Source organism: Tamandua tetradactyla, chromosome 16 (assembly GCF_023851605.1).
Source record: "Tamandua tetradactyla isolate mTamTet1 chromosome 16, mTamTet1.pri, whole genome shotgun sequence".
Taxonomy (NCBI): domain Eukaryota; kingdom Metazoa; phylum Chordata; class Mammalia; order Pilosa; family Myrmecophagidae; genus Tamandua; species Tamandua tetradactyla.
This window is the reverse complement of record NC_135342.1, coordinates 3,280,414-3,294,241: the sequence shown is the minus strand read 5'-3', so window position 1 is coordinate 3,294,241 and position 13,828 is coordinate 3,280,414. Positions and strand designations below refer to the sequence as shown.

The 13,828-nt window shown below is 44.9% G+C and overlaps 1 long non-coding RNA gene across 1 annotated transcript; it reads right to left on the bottom strand.

Moving 5' to 3' along the window:
- Window positions 1–145: 145 nt before the first annotated feature.
- On the bottom strand, window positions 146–4,447 carry LOC143658583 (uncharacterized). The gene is made up of 3 exons (XR_013163254.1): window positions 4,282–4,447; window positions 2,271–2,388; window positions 146–839 (listed from the first exon to the last, which is right to left on the bottom strand). It is a non-coding gene; the product is annotated as an uncharacterized LOC143658583 (long non-coding RNA).
- Between the last annotated feature and the right edge of the window lie 9,381 nt (window positions 4,448–13,828).

Here is a 13,828-nt window from a genome sequence, read left to right as displayed (position 1 = left end):
CAGTGTCCTGGTGGAGAACTTGGACTCTAGAGACAGCTTCCTTGAGTTCAAATCCCAGCTCCACACTTACTAGGTATGCAACCTCAGTGCTTCATTTTATCACCTATAAAATGAGACTATTAATGCTAGAGTAGAAGACCTCATATCTTTTATAAAAAATATTTTTACTGATAGATCTTCACACACATACATTCCGTACATGGTGTACAATCAGTGGCTCACAGTATCATCACATATTTGTGTATTCATCACCATGATTATTTTTGAGAATGTTTGCATCATTCCAGACAAATAATAAAAGAAAAAAGAAAAAACTCATACACACCACCCTTTACCCCTCCCTCTCATTGACCATTAGTATTTCCATCTACCCAATTTATCTTACCATTTGTCCCCCTATTATTTATTTATTTTTATCCACATATATATTTTTTATTCGTCTTTCAATACCCTGGATAAAAGGAACAACAGACACAAGGTTTTCACAATCCCACAGTCACACTGTAAAAGTTATATCTTTATACAGTCATCTTCAAGAATCAAGGCTACTGGAACACAGCTTAACAGTTTCAAATACCTCCCTCCAGCCACTCCAATACACCATAAACTAAAAAGAGATATCTATATAATGCATAAAAATAACCTCCAGGTTGCCACTGAAACTTGATTATGTCTCATTTCTCTCTTCCCCCTTTTGGTCAAGAAGGCTTCCTCAATCCCTTGATGCTGGGTTCTGGCTCATCCTAGGATTTCTGCCCAAGGTTGTCAGGAAGATTTACACCCCCTGGGAGTCATGTCCCACATAGCGGGGAGGGCAATGAGTTCACCTGCTGAGTTACCTGAAAGAGAGATGACACATCTGAGCAATGAAAGAGGTTCTCTGGGGGTGACTCTTAGGCCTAATTATAAGTAGGCTTAGTCTATCCTTTGCAGGAATAAGTTTCATAGGGGTGAACCCCAAGATTTAGGGTTCAGTCTATTGAACTGGTTGTCCCCACTGCTTACGAGAATACCAGGAATTCCCCGGATGGGGAAGTTTAATATTTCCTCCTTTCTCCACAGTCTCCCAAAGGGACTTGCATGCACAGCTCTTAATATAGTGCCCAGCACAAGTATTTGGTAATCATTTTGTATTGTTTGACATTTTTTATGATGATAAATGTAAGGGTCTATCATATAATTGCTTTACAAAAGGATTGAGATTATCTGCTTAATAGAATTCTTATCAGTTTGTAATACCACATATGGAATACTAATTTGTGACAAAGGGTACAAGTGTTTATGTTCTTTCAACCCCACTGCAACCCCATGAATGTCAGTATTTTTAACAGTCCCCATTTCCCAATAGGGAATTCAAGCCTAGAGAAGTTTCATCACACCTGGGTAAGTGTGTGCTGGTTTGAAAGGATGTATGTCCCCTAGAAAAGCCATGTTTTAATCTAAATCCCATTTCATAAAGGCAGAATAATCCCTATTTGATACTGCATGTTTGAAACTGTAATCAGATCATCTCCCTGGAGATGTGATTTAATCAAGAGTGGTTGTTAAGCTGGATTAGGTGATAAGTCTCCACCCATTTGGGTGGGTCTTGATTAGTTTCTGGAGTCCTATAAAAGAGGAAACATTTTGGAGAATGAAAGAGATTCAGAGAGAGCAGAGCAGAACTACATAGCCACAAGAAGCAGCGTCTACCAGCCAGTGACCTTTGGAGATGAAGAAGGAAAATGGGTCCGGGGGAGCTTCATGAAACAGGAAGTCAGGAGAAGAAGCTAGCAGATGACGCTGTGTTCGCCATGTGCCCTTCCAGCTGAGAGAGAAACCCTGGACTTCATCGGCCTTCTTGAACCAAGGTATTTTTCCCTGGATGCTTTTGATTGTACATTTCTTTAGACTTGTTGTAATTGAGACATTTTCTCGGCCTTAGAACTGTAAACTAGCAACTCATTAAATTCCCCTTTTTAAAAGCCGCTCTGTTTCTGGTACACTGCATTCCGGCAGCTAGCAAACTAGAACAGCTGGTCGCAAGGCAAGTATAAGCTGTGCCACCTGTCAAAATCTCTGCTGCCTTTCTTTCCTGCCTCTCATATCACGATGGTTACTCAGCAATATGTAGGTAACTCCTTCTCAGGATCCCTGAAACTCCCCTTCCCCCCCAAAAGTCCCCTTCTTTTTTCTTGACTTTATTCAAGACTGAGTCAGTCCCTGTGCCTGGAGGGGGAGGGAGTCTCCAAGCCCTGGGAACATCCGATGGCCACGTAGGCCCCACTGACCTGTCCACCCAGTGCCTCCTCCTGCATTTTTACTCCAGAGGGCTGTGGAGTCTCAAATGCATCCATCTTCCATGGCTGAGGGGCACGGGGTCCTTGTGGGGGTCAGGGCTCATTATTACTTCATGCAGATTAAAAACAAGAAATAACCAAGTTAGTCACGTGCAAATTGTGGTCACAGCAGCCTCTGCAACTCCTGGCAACCTGTTAGAAATGCAGGTTCCCAGGCTCCACTCCAGACCCACTGAACGGAAAGTCTGGGGTGGGCTCTGCGGGCTGTTTCACACGTCCTCCAGGTGACCCTGCTGCATACTCAAGTCTGAGAATGGAGCAGGTGGGTGGGGAGAGGGCAAAATTGAGGTGATTGGGGAACTTAGCTGAAACAGGTATCCTTTCTTGTGGGGGGCAGGTGTCTGGTCTTCTCTGCCTACTCAGGCTACTTAGAGAAATGTGAAGTGCCAGGGAAGGAGTGCTCGGAGCCCCACAGGATCCTCTCCCAGCTCTTTGAGTTTCATGGAAATTGGCAAACCCACAGCTGGTTCTGGTAATTCGCAGTTGAAAGCTGTGCAGCAGTGTCCCATGTGTACCCCACTGCTGCCCAGCAGCGTCACCTGGGGTCTCTATCCTAGAGACCACGTCCAGTCATAGCAGGAGGAGCTGGCACAGATGCTTGCAGAAGCTCCTGCAGTGCATGAGATGGTAGTGTGGGGTTAGCCTGGGAAGCGTCTCCCCCCTCAGTCCTCCAGCTCACGGTGCCTGCCCTGGGGGAGGGCGGGAGCTGCACCTAACAGCTCCTTTGGGGTTGAAGAGGGGTTGGGGCCGGGGGCTGTGCAGACAAGTGAATATGTAATGAAAAGTGTGGAAAGTGCTACAAGGAGGAAAAGCGCAGGGTCTCAGGGGACCCCCAGCAGGGAGGGCTGGGAGGTGGGGCAGGGGTTATTGGGGTGGGGTGCTACTGGGCAGGTGGGCAGTGGGACCTGGGGGAGAGCAGAGAGGGGGTAGAGGTCGGAGGAGGTCCAGCTGCATTTGACCTTGGGTGGAAGCCTGGACCTGCTCTGGCGGCCTGGAGGTGTGGGGGGTCCCTGAGGGGGGCTGCAGCCGGGACCCTCACAGCCCTCCGGCCTCGGCTGTACCCAGGGGTGCCACTGAGGGGCCGCAGGACAGCCTCCTGCCCCACACCTGCTCCCCAGGCCTTGCCCAGGCAGATCCTATGTCCAGCAACAGGTGCTTCTCTTTTGCCCAGGTCCCCAGGAGCTGCCAGCCTCGCCACAGGAGGCGGGGGGCAGAAGGGGGTGCCCGCTCCGACGTGGCTGGCCACCTCTTCCCAGACCCCGTGTCGGGAGTACCAGCCGCAGGGAAGCTGGGACACGGGCCTTCACCCCCAGTGGCCACCGCCCCGCTGCAAGTCAGGGTTGGCCTGGGCGGGGGAGCAGGAGCCCGACTGCGGGGGGAACAGCCGGCCTGCTGGCCCCACCGTCTGTGAGGATGGCTGATGGCCACTCCCGGGCTTCTGCCTGTCCACAGAAACTTCAGTCACGTGTGGGCTTCCTGGAGTGTTGGCAGGGAGTGTGCCGAATCCATAGCCAAGTTGGGAAGAATTGACCTCAGCAATATCGAGTCCTCCAATCCGTGAACACAAATATTGTTCCATTTATTTAGATCTTCTTTGATTTCTTTCATCTGATTTTTTTTTCCACATAAGGATCCTGTATGTATTTGTTATACTTATACCCCAATATTTCATTTTTTGTTGCTACTGTAAATAAATTTTTTAATCACATTCTAATTCTCCATCACTAGTCCATAGGAAAGCAACTGGCTGTTGTCTATTAACTTAGGGCCCAGTGAGCTTGCTATCCTCAGTTATTAGTTCCACTACGTTTTAAAACTTTTCTACATATGTAATCATTTCATCTTTGAATACAGACCTTTTCTATTTCTTCCTTTCCAAAACGAATAATAAAAAGAACAGTAATACTAAGAAGCCACAGTGATCACAGAAACAGCTAAATACCGTTGTTGAGCACAGCTAGAGCGGAAATTCTGCAGCCACATGGAGTCCTTGCAGCAATCCAGAGGAACTCGGCCCAGGTGCACGCGGGGACTCTGCACCTTCTCTTTCGGACTCTCAGTCCCCCTGACCCAAGAAAGAGAAAGTGCACCTGCGAGGGCGTCCGGAGCAGCTTCTGCGGAGCTCCTCCCACAGAGCAGGCGCGCAGTGGACCTCCGCTGCTTCTCTGTCCCGGGCCGGGATCCTGGGAAACCCCCGGGGCTGCTGCGGGGTGGACAGGAGACAGGCCCTGGCCGCCCCCTGGTGGCCGCAGCCAGCCATCGCTCGGCCGAAACCCCCAGACAAGCTCCGTGGCCCCGCGGTTCTCCAGTTAGGCCGCCGGCGCCGGACAACGCAAAGCAGGGAGCCCAGCCGGGGGTGAGGGAGCGACGGGATTGCCCTGGACTGGGAAACACCACGGATCTCCAGCAAAGCATTACCACGTGGGGCTGCGGACCCAGACGTCTTCTGAGTTTCCAAAACTCAACTGGTGTAGGAAACCTCAATTTTTAGACCTTCTTAAACTAATGAAAACTGCTTCATAAACACTGTATTGGCCAAACACATCCTTAGGCTGGCTGTAGCCAGTGGCCCCTCAGTTTGTGACTTCTACATCGAATGTTCCTATAATAATTCTTTTGTATCAATGCTTATCTCTTGTGGTGTCTTTTTATTAAGTGCCTGTAATTTGCCCCATGCTTTACCTGCACTTTAGGTCATGTCATTCTCCCTGCACCTTAATTGGTAATTATTAAAACTCTAGAATCATTACTAATAAGATTAGCTAATATGTATTGAACTCTTGGTACATTCTAGGTATTATGTTAGGTGCAGTATATGAGTTACCTCATTTGATCTTCATACCAAGACTGTGTGTTACCTTGATTTTGCAGATACAGGCACAGAGAGGTTGAGTGCTCTCCCCCAGGTCACACAGCTTTATGGTCTTTACCTCTAGTTCACCAGGGGCCATACCGAGCAGGCCACAGTGTCAGTTCCACATGTCTAGTCCCCTAAATACATGAGTTTGCCACTTCTGCTGTATTTATTTATTTATCTGCTATATTTTACAGGAACTATTTACCTCAATTTTATTAGAATGAAATTTGCATTTTGGATAAAAACACAATGAGTGGTACATTGCAGCTATTGCTGCCTTCCTGTAGATTATGAAATTTAATAATGCAGACACTTAGCAAGACTTTGTAACATTTGATCATTTTCTGGTTTGCAGGATATGTGCTGGCTCAGGTCTGTCTTCCCTTCTTTCAGAAAAATCCCTGAAGGTGCAGAACTCTGTTTTCTATGTCATATTTCTTAGTTTGGTGCTTCCTGAAAGGTAATATAAAAATATATAGACAATGATAATTCTAATATGAAAGGTTAATTCTTTTTTTTTTATGGGCTAGCCATTTGTAACCTGGCCTTCCATAAACTCACCCAAGCAATGAATTCGCTTGCACTCTGTTCTTGGAAATAGAAAAGTTGTAACATTTGTTAGTATCCACTACAGTCATTTTTCCTAGTATTTGACCGGTGTCCTCTGGTTTCAGCCTCACACTGAGCCTGTGAGGATAAGTATAAATAGGTAATGTGTAGGCGCATTATCTCCAGGTTGGTCCTGGTGTTCCGGACTCTCAGTGACATGCAATAACTTGCCCAAATTGACCACAGTAAGAAAGGGCAGAGCTGGAGGGGGACAGAGAGTCCGAGTGGAGATCCACTGCTAACCCTGTGGCCAGCAGCGAACACGGCCACGCCATGCCCATCAGTACTGAGAACAATGCATCTGATGGAAGAAACAATTTAAAGTTAAAAATGATCTCGAGCGCCAGGTCACCCTTCCCTGCCTTCAAAACACTAGTTGAAATATTTCCAAAATACTAGTTAAAATATTATTTGAGGGGTTGCCATAGTGTCAGACGTGGAAAGGAGAACGACTGCATTGCAAACCCTTCCAGTCTCTTTAATTTTGAAGTTGTGTAAAGGTGACTCATCTCCAGCTTTTTTTTTTTTTAAAAACAACAGCTGATGAGTTATGAGAAGACGGTGGAATAGGATAGGTGGAGTTCACCCCTGCTCCAAGGAACAGCTAGAGAGGGACAGAAAAAATACTGGGATGGCAATTCCAGGTGACCTGGGAGGGTCAGCTACACCATAAAGTGAGGCCCTGGAAGGAAAAGCTGAGGAAATGAGACGAGAGAACCGGTGAATGGGCTCAGGGGAGACCCCACCGGGGACAAGAGGCCGCCCCCAGGAGGTGCCTGCCCTGCCACTGGCTTGGGAGCTCAGCCCTCAGCTCTGCAGTCCCGAGCTCCCGTGGGGAACCTGGTGCCGGTGAACCAGCTTTCCCTGCTCATAGAGACCATCCAGCCAGTGCACACCGCCTGCTGCTCTCCTTTCCATGTGGAAGCCCGGAGCCCTCAGGAGTGCACGGACAGGGGGGCAGGGATGAGCCAAGCACTGCCCCTTGACCAAAAGAGCAAATATTGTATGGTCTCTTTTAGAAAACAATTATAAGAAAATTGAGGCCCAGATTGTAAGCTCTTATAGCAGTCATATCTAGCCCAGAGCTGTCAATGATATTTCTAGATTTTGAAAGACTGTGTTAAGTATGTATGACCTGGTATTTCCTTGGAACTCTGGGTACCTGTGTGGCACCTGTGTGACTCAGAGTAGCTGCCACATACAACTGCTGAAGAAGCTGAAAGAAGATCAGGCTTCAGCTAGAAATAAGAATGAAGCTGATTGGGTTGGTACTAAGATAAATCAGAATACAAGGGGAAGGAGGACATTGTCTGTATTTTAGAACTTCACCTACCCAATCAGACCAAAGGAAGAGAGGTTTATTTTGTCCAAAACCTAAATTTTATGTAGCACATAATCCAACTCAACTTGTCTGTATAGATCATTGAAACAACCCAAACACAGGGAGCCCAGGATGGGAAAGAGGATTTGTAATGCTATATAGCTTAATGTAATGCCCTGACACATCCCAGAGTATGTTGAACAGATAACTAAAAAAACATCTGCAAAGTCACTTGAGGAATGGGAGAGAAAATATGGATCTATGACGTGTTACCACCAGAAAAACCCTGATACTGTCTCAGACGTTAGGGACTCCCAAGTCAATAGGCCAAGCCCTCGATCTTTTTTTTTTTCATAATTATTTTTATTGAGAAATCTTCACACACATACATGGTGTACAACTGATGGCTCACAATATCATCATATAGTTATTTACTTATCACCAGTATCATTCTTAGAATATTTGCATCTCTCCAGAAAAAGAAACAAAAAGGAAAAAAGGAAACAACTCATACATGCCATACCTCTTATCCTTCTCTCTCATTGAGAGAGTATCTCACTAGTATTTCAATCTGCCCAATTGTTTTACGCTTTGTGACCTTATTATCTATCTAACTTATTTAATATCCTTATTTTTTTTTACTCATCAGTGCATACCCTAGATAAAAGGAGTAACAGACACAAGGTTTTCACAATCACACAGTCACATTGTAAAAGCTATATAGTTATAAAATCATCTTCAAGAATCGAGGTGACTGGAAAACAGCTCAACAGTTCCTGGTACTTCCCTCCAGCCTCTCCAATACACCATAAACTAAAAAGGGATATCTATATAATGCATAAGAATAACCTCCGGATAACCTCTCAATTCTCCTTGAAATCTCTCAGCCACTAAAACTTTAATTTGTCTCATTTCTCTCTTCCCTCTTTCGGCCAAGAAGCCTTTCTCAATCTCGTGATGCTGGTTCCTGGCTCATTCTGGGAGACCTGTTCCACATTACCAGGGAGATTTACACCCCTGGAAGTCATGTCCCACATAGTGGGGAGGGCAGTGAGCTCACTGCCACCTTGGCTTAGAGGGAGAGGCCACAGCTAAGCAACAAAAGAGATTCTCTGGGGGTGACTCTTAGGCATCATTATAACTAGGCTTAGCTTCTCCTTTGCAGGAATAAGTTTCATAAGGGTGAATCCCAAGGTCAAGGGCTCAGCCTATTGAATTGGTTGTCCCCTCTGCTTGTGAGAATCTTAGGAATTCCCCAGATGGGGACATTTAATATTTCCTCCTTCTTCCCCCAAGGGAACTTTGAAGCCCTTGATCTTGAGGCTTGTCTTGTGAAGTATATTTCTGTAGTAGAGAAGCTAAGCCTACCTATAGACATGCCAAAGAGTTACTTCCGAAGGATCTCTTTCGTTGCTCAGATGTAGCCTCTCTCTCTCTAAGCCCAACTTTGCAAAGAAAATCATTACCTTCCCCCATACATGGGACATGACATCCAGGGGTGAAAGTTTCCCTGGCAACATGGGATATGACTCCCAGGGATAAGCCTGGCCCTGGCACCATGGGATCAACAATGTCATCCTCACCAAATAAGAGAAAGGAATTGTAAAAAATAATGTATCAGTGGCAGAGAGAATTCAAATAGAATCAAAAGGCTATTCTGGAGGATACTCTCATGTAATCTTCAGCTAGATATTGCTATTTATCATGGTTTGCCAATTCCCAGTGAAAACCATTCCTGCCAACCCTAAAGAACACCTAGGGCTTTATCTGAGATCTTACAAAGGTCTCATGTTTTCACTTTCCAGAAACTTACCCCCTGCAGATGGGTTCCTAGACCACATAAGTCCTGAAATGCAGAGGGGCCAGCTCCTCCAGATCACCAACTTGTTCCACCCCCTACTCCATATTACTGGCAGCCCCTTCCAACCTGAAAAAGTCAGAACAAGCATAGTCCAAATACATATAAAGATTGGGAGAAAGATCAAAGGAGAAAGGAGTTATAACAGAGAAGACAGAATTTTACAAATGAGTGTGACTGCTGAATCATTACATTGATATTTCTTTTAGTCTCCCATGTCTTGGAGCAGCTAGAAAGAAAGACCTAAAATTGAGGGAATTGTAACCCATACCAAACTGTGAATCTGTCCTATAACTATTTGTTATAATGTTCTTTGAAATTTGTTACTTTTTTGAATATATGCTTTATTTGTTAAATAGTGTAATTTTTTGCTTATTTTTTAAATTTTTTCATTGTATAGTATAATATATATATATACACAAAGCAAAGAAATAAAAAAGCAACAGTTTTCAAAATACTCTTCAACAAGTAGTTAGAGGACAGATCCCAGAGTTTGTCATGGGCTACCATATGATCCTCTCAGATTTTTTTCCTTCTAGCTGCTCCAGAATATAGGAGGCTAGAGGGCATAAATATTTTTTTTATCATCACAATTGACTTTTAAAAAGTTTAATGTTTTTAGAAAAAAATTTTAAAATAATTTTTGTATGTATGCCATATTTTTAAAATAATTAAAAAAACAGCTGATGAATGAAATCCCCTTTTAAGTCTCCAGTTAAGAATATTTTCATAGAAGCATAATGTTAATTCTTTTAACATATTTATGATGAGAAACTATTTTGGTTTACTAAAGCTACTGAAATACAATACACTGAGAACGAATTGGCTTTTAACAATGGGGATTTATTAGCTTCCAAGTTTACAATTTTAAGGCTTTGAAAATGTCCAAATTAAGGCATCCACCAGACGATACCTTCTCTGAAGACTGGATGCCAGTGAGCTTAGGCTCCTCTGTCGGACAGGAAGGCACAAGGTGGCGTCTGCCGTTGCTTCTGTCCCAGGCTCCGTGGCTTCCAGCTCTGACTTCCGTAGCCTCCTCTCTTAGCCTCTGTGGGTGAGTCCGCCTCTCTCAGCTTCTCTGGGGCTTTTTCCATGAGCGTCTCCCAATTTCATCTCTTAGGTTCCGTGTCTCTTAGCTTCTGTCTTTTACCTTCTCATAAAGGTCTCCAGTAAGAGGATTTAGACCCCCTTGAATGAGGCAGGTCACATCCCAACTGAAATCAGTAATCAGAGGTCCCACCCACGATAGGTCTACATCCTCAGGAAGGGGGTAACAGAAGACTACCTTTTCTGGGTATATAACAGCTTCAAACTACCCCAGGAGCTCTTCCAATATGGCTTATTTCCATATTTAAAATTTGAGAATTACATTTTCAGAAAAGTGAAATACACATTTTGCAGAGCAAAGACAAAAGCGTGCATCACGCCTTCCACCCGCAAACTCCCACCCTCATCCAAACACACTTGGGACATGGAGCTAGCGAGAAAGAAGTCCCTGATGGGGTCCAGGGAAAAGAGGCCATCGGGAGTCACCTCCCCTGCCTCTCCGAGTGTGGACCAGGCATGCAGGATTTGATAGGTGGATCAGGGAAAGAGCAGGAAGCAGAGCTACAGAGAGCTGGGGCCTGGCACTGGGTGTGGCCACCGTCTGTGGAGGACAGAGTGGACGGCGGCTGCCTCCTGAAGATACCCGGGGCAGCTGAGCGTTCCCTGCTCTATTTTCATAACCTGCCTCCTTCCACACTCTCGCAGCTTCTCCGCAGTGCGTGCAGACCATTCCCAGCCACCTCCCCTAAAGGGCATTCTGCTCCCAGGAGGGAGAGGAAAGTGATTAAACCATTCTAAGCCTCAGGCCCCTTCCATGGTTGGAACCACAGAGTTGGGTGGGTGAACCCGAACATTCTGCCAGGCAGGTTTTACAGACATTTCAGTTTGGTGCGACAAGTGGCAAGGAGTTTTCATCACAGCCCACTGAGGCGTCAAGCTGGAGGATGTCTGTGGAGGGTTGCTTCGTGAGGGTCCCTCCTTCCTGTTCTGTGCACGGACTGATGGCAGACGCCTTTGCCTGCCCAAGAACATAACCGAGAATTTAGGATTTAAGGGATGGTCACAATTACCAAATCATTATACAGATATTCCCATTTACTTTTTGTCATATTAGAGTAAACAGAGGGAAATGCCTGAAATCTCTGAACTATAATCCAGCTGCCTTGATCTCTGGTAATGATTGTAGAGCCTTTATCTTGTGCCTTTGTGATTGTAAAAACATTGTGACTGACCTTCACTTGTGTGTTAGTTAGATTCAGTTGTCAACTTGGCCAGGTGAGCATACCTAGTTTTGTTGCTGCGGACATAAGCCAACGGTACGTGAACCTCATCTGTTCCCAATTACATCTGCAGTCAGTTAGGAGGTGTGTCTGCTGCAATGAGTGATGTTTGACTTAATTGGCTGGTGCTTAAATGAGAGAGCTCAACGTAGCACAGCCCAAGCAGCTCAGCATACCTCATCTCAGCACTTGCAGCTCAGCCCAGGCCTTTGGCGATGCAGAAAGAAGTCACCCCGGGGAAAGTTGTTGGAACCCAGGGGCCTGGAGAGAAGACCAGCAGAGACCATCCTGTGCCTTCCACGTAAGAAAGAACCTCAGTGGAAAGTTAGCTGCCTTTCCTCTGAAGAACCAACAAAATAAATCCCCTTTTATTAAAAGCCAATCCGTGTGTTGCATTCTGGCAAATAGCAAACTAGAACAACTTGTAAACATTTTATCTGGTTTTTCGACTTTGGAGTTTTATGATCACTAAAGACAGCCCCTAATATTTACAAATGAAGGGCCTGGGGTCAGCCCAGAGCTAACCAACCGCAAGTCCAAAGTTCTCTTGATAAGTGAGACTGGATCTAATCAAAATAGACCCTATTGACATATGCAATAGCTTAGACTTTAACCTTTAAGTCACCTAAATCCATTATAATACTAAAATTCACGCCCGTCATCATGTTTAGGCCACCGTTTTCTTATATGCGTTCTGTAACTGAGCATGTGATCAAAACGTGCATGACTGTTCTGGTTTGCTAGCTGCTGGAATGCAATATACCAGAAACGGAATGGCTTTTTAAAAGGGGGAATTTAATAAGTTGCTAATTAACAATTTTTAGGCCATGGAAATGTCCCAATTAAAACAAGTCTATAGAAATGTCCAATCTAAGGCATCCAGGGAAATATACCTTGGTTTAAGAAGGCTGATGAAGTGTAGGGTTTCTCTCTCATCTGGAAAGGCACATGGTGAACACGGCGTCATCTGCTAGCTTCCTCTCCAGCTCCCTGGGAGGCGTTTTCCTTCCTCATCTCCCAAAGTTGCTAGCTGGTGGACTCTCCGCTTCATGGTTCTGCAGCGTTCTCTGTTGTGATTTTCTCATGGCTGTGGTGTTCTTCTCTGCTCTCTCCAAATCTCCTGTTCTCTGAAATGTTTCTCTTTTCTAGGACTCCAGTGAACTAATCAAGACCCACCCAGATGGGTGGAGACACGTCTCCACCTAATTCAGCTTAACAACCACTCTTGATTAAGTCACATCTCCAGGGAGTTTTTCAGGCATACAGTACCGAATAGGGATTAGAAGAGAAGGCTTCCTTTACACAATGGGATTAGGATTAGAACATGACTTTTCTAGGGTACATACACCCTTCCAAACCAGCACAATGATCGATAATTAGATCACCTCTATTATTTCATATCACCACTGAGCTTATTATCCTAAAACCTGCTCTCTTCCGATAATATAAAACTATCAGAATTACTGCAGTTTGGGGGTACTGATATTTGGGCCAATAGACCATCTGGTCTCCTGCTATGCACCTAGTAATAAATTTCTCCTTGGAAATATGAGAACTCATATTTGTGTTGGTGCCTTAATTTGGGCATTTTTATATATTTGCTTTAATAGGGACACTTCCTGGCCTTAGAACTGTAAACTTGCAACTTATTAAACTCCCCTTTTTAAAAGCCATTTTGTTTCTGGTATATTGCATTGTGGCAGCTTGCAAACTAGAATACAGTCTAAATTTGAAGCTTTACATATGTCTTAATAATGTCCTTTTGAGCCTTTTCTCCTACATTATTGGATCCACTTCAAGAACATGTATTGTGTTTATTTGTCATTATCTCTTTAGCTGCTCCTTTTTCCATTTTGCTGTGGAAACATTCATATACAAATATGCATATAAACTTTCCCATCTCAACCACTCTCAAGCATCCCACTCAGTGGGATGGAGTCTCATTCACAGGGTTGCAGTACCCTCAACACCATCCGTTATGCAAAACTTCCCATCACCCCAAATAGAAACCCTACACCCATTGTGCATTAAATTCCCAACTGTTTAGAAAGCAGATAGATAGATGATTGACAGATAGACAGGCAGACACATAGTGGGTTAGGTGGGATAGATACATGCTATAGCCATGTGGTAAAATGTCAAAATTGGGGAGCTGGGTATTTGGGGTGGGGTATGTTGGAGTTCTCTATGGGTTTTGTATTATTTTTGCAACTGTCCTATAATTTTGAAATTATTATAGAGTGGGAAGTTTAAGAAAAAGAAACCAGAAAGGCCCATGCTTCTCCACCTCCCTCCTCCCCACCCACCCTTCCCTGAGACATTGTTCAATTCCAAGGCAGGGGGATCCAGTCGTGGCTGTGGCAGCGTTGATCACTCCCTGACGGTCCTGAACTCCTGGGCTTTAGGGACAGATTTAAAATGAAGTGCGTTAAAGTGACCATGTTAGAAGGCCTTGGTCAATACTAAGGTCTCATGTACCAGATGACCTCCTTGGTGTTGCTTCAGAGAATACTCGGT